Source organism: Nannospalax galili, unplaced genomic scaffold, assembly GCF_000622305.1.
Source record: "Nannospalax galili isolate Female #2095 unplaced genomic scaffold, S.galili_v1.0 scaffold160, whole genome shotgun sequence".
Classification (NCBI taxonomy): Eukaryota; Metazoa; Chordata; class Mammalia; order Rodentia; family Spalacidae; genus Nannospalax; species Nannospalax galili.
In genome coordinates this window covers 2,860,783-2,864,367 of record NW_008346900.1, presented here as the reverse complement: position 1 = coordinate 2,864,367, position 3,585 = coordinate 2,860,783, and positions in this window count along the sequence as shown.

Genomic DNA, 3,585 nt, shown 5'->3' with positions numbered 1-3,585 from the left:
TGAACCCAGAGCTTTGTGTATGCTAAGCAAGCACTCTATCAATTGAACCACATCCCCAGGTTGTTATACATATTTATTTGTTTAATTACATTTATGCATGTGTGTGTGTGTACCACAACGGTTGTTTTTCTCTCTCTGCTCTGGGACTCCAGTGACCAATAACGTGGTCTTACTGTGCCTGTACCTCAGTTCAGTCTGCTTTCCAGTCTACTCCCTGTTGCTTACACTGGATAATTTCTGAAGCTCTGTCTTATGTTCCCTGGCTCCTTCCTCTGTCATCTACATGTTTCTATGGTCTCATCTGCTGTTGTTTTATTTTTATCGATCTTTTAATTTTATTTCATTATTTTATTTTTATTTTTTATTTATTTTAACTTTTCTTTTTGGTCTTTTTGAGGGTCTCCCTGTAGCCCCAGCTGGCCTGGATTCACTATGGAGACCAGGCTGACCTCGAACTCACAGAGATCCCCTGCCTCTGCCTCCTGAGTGCTGGGATTAAAGGCGCGCGCCACTATGCCCAGCTATTTTAACTTTATTTTTTTTGTCTTTATTGAGACTCGTAGCCCCAGCTGTCCTGGAACTCACTATGTAGACCAGGCTGGCCTCGAACTCACAAAGATCTGCCTGCCTCTGCCTCCCAAGTGCTGGGATTAAAGGCATGCGCCACCATGCCCAGCCCTATTTTAACTTTTTAAAAAATTTTATTTATTGGGGCTAGAGAGATGGCTCAGTAGTTAAGAGCGCTGACTGCTCTAGCAGAGGACCTGGGTTCGATTCCCAGCACCCACATGGCAGCTACAAACCATCCTTAACTCCAGTTCCAGGGGAATCTGAAGCCCTCTTCTGACCTCCGTGGCATTGCACGACATGGGTGCACTCACATACATGCAGGCAGGCAATACGTTTATACACACAAAGTAAAAATAATAAAATATTTTTTAAAAATTTATGTATTATTTTTATTTTATGTGTATGTGTGTATTGCCTGCTTGTAGGTAAGTGCACAGGTGTCGTGCAGTGCTGGAGGAGGTCAGAAGAGGATGTTGGATCCCCTGGGTCTGGAGTTACGGACAGTTGTTAGCTACCATGTGGGTTCTGGGATTCAGACCCTGGTCTTCTGCAAGAACAACCAGTGTTCTTAACCTCTGAGCCATCTCTCCAGCCCCTTATTTTTATTTTATGTGTATGAGTGTATTACCTGCACATTTGTACCCATATAGTGTAGTACCTATGGAGGTCAGAAGAGGGTGTCGAATTCCCTTGGAACTGGAGTTACAGTTTTAGCTGCCATTTATGTGAGTCATCTCACCAGCCCTGATCTTTTTCATTTTCTACACACACACACCCATGTGCATGTGTACATGTACACATTTTTGGTGGTGCTAAGATTGAACCCTGGGTCCTTGAGCCTGCTAAGCAAGCACTCTATATTGAAGTATATGCCTAGTGCTGGTTATTTTTGGTTTTCAGGCTTCTGGTTGGTGATAGCTTCTGCTTTGTGCCTAGACTACCTCTGTTTGGCTTAGGCATACTCAGTTTACTCTTGAGGATGGCATAGTGGCTGCCTACAAGTTTCAGTTGACTATAACAGTGAGCTCAGAGTAAGTGTCTCTTATTTTTTCCTTTAGAATAATCTGACTTTCCTAGCTCTTTGTATGTCAGTTTTGGGTTGTACCTGGAACTTTGAATATTATGCTATAAAGTTGAGTCTTGTTTCAGTCTCATAGGGTGCAAGCATTCTTACAGTAGGGGCTGGACCTAGTTGGTCAGGCTGATTAGCTTATTTTAAACTTTTAAACTTGTATTTATTTTGAGAAAGAGAGAAAAAGAAAGAAAGAAAGAATATGAATGTGTACATGATCCACAGTACTTGTGGTCAGAGAAAAACTTGTGAGAGTTGGTTCTCTCCTACCATGTGGGTCCCAGGGGTAAAACTCAGGTTGTCAGGCTTGATGGTAGCCTTTACCTAACACTGAACCATCTTATTATCAGCCTTGAGTAGTTTATGTTTTTGAGACAAAATCTCAATATGTAGCTCAGGTTGACCTCTTAACTTGGGATCCTCCTCCCTTAGCCTCCTAGTACTGAGATTACAGGTGTGTACCCCCACATCCAACCTCAGAGCATTTTGACCTCCCTCCACCATTTTCTCTGCGGTGGTCCTAGTATCAGCCCTACGAATACTATCCATGGCCCAGCCTGAGGCATGAACATGGTTGTCTTAGTTTCTTTTCCTGTTGCTGTGATAAAATACCCTGACAAAAGCAGCTTCAAGGAAAAAGGATTTTAGTTTAAGGTTAAAGGTACATCATGGCAGGATAGTCAAGGTAGCAGGAGCTTGAAACAGCTGGGTCACATTGTGTCAGGAGAGCATTGGATCCATGCATCCTTCTCAGCCCCCTTTCTTTACTTATATAGTCTAGAATCCCCTGCCCAGAGAATGGTCCCACCCACAATTAAGATGGGTTCCTGTATAAATTAAAGGAATCAAGATAATCCCCTGAGACCCATCTTCCAGGTGATTATAGACTCTGTCAAGTTGACAGTTGACACTACCACAGTGTCTATCCTGTGTGTATCCAGTACACAAAGCCATTGGTTTTGCTATGTAGGATCCACACATAGAACTTCTCAGGATGGCCCAGGAATTCCCGTGTAGCTGTATATAGCCCTGTCTGTACCTCCCTCCTGTCCATACCATGTCCCATTATAGGGTTCTTTCCTTGCCCTCTGGCTAGAAACCCATGCTGTGCATGCCCCAACATTTTATGACCGGCTCCATCCTGACATTGTACTGGCTTAGCTCCATGCTCTATCTCCAGGCTCTTTGGCCACTGACCTCTAGTGAGGAGGAAGGTCCTTCTGAGTTTGGTGCTTGCACGGTTACCGCCACCATTGCAAGGTTAGAGCAGGAGGCTTGGGTTTGCCTAGGGCAGGGCCAGGAAAGACAAAATCTAATAATAACGACAATAATAAGAAAAAGGCATTTCTTCCTTTCTGTTTTATGTGGGTTTCTCTCCACTTTCCCAGGGTGAGAGACTTTTTATGTGGGCTCACCCTCTTTGAGTTCAGCCAGGAAGTGCAGAAAGAGAAAAGTAGTGAGCAGGAAACCTTCCTTCATGAAAATCAGCTGGATTCTCTCCATGTCCTGCTGTTGCCTCTGAGCTTCCAGGCTCACATGGATTGAGTAGAGGAGTGTGAACCATCCATTGGGAAGGACTGGGATGCATCCATGACACCTACCAACCCAGAGCCCCAGATGGCTCTGTGCTCTGCCACTTTTTGCCAGAGAGCAGTAGGTTGGGACTTGGAGGAGAATCTTTGGCCCTCTGTTGGATACTCTGTTAGCAAACTTTTCTTTTTTTCTCCCCTCCCCCTCCCCCTCCCCCTCCCCCTCTCCCTCTCCCTCTCCCCTCCCCTCCCTTCTTGCTTTTTTTTTTTTCCTCCCAGTGCTAGAGATGTAACTCAGGGCCTTGCGCATGCCTAACAAGCTCTCCACTATTGAGCTACACTCAGCCATTGGGTGTTCTTTTGTGCCAGTATGAAAACTACCTTGTAACCAGTGCTTTGCTTTGTTTTCTCCAG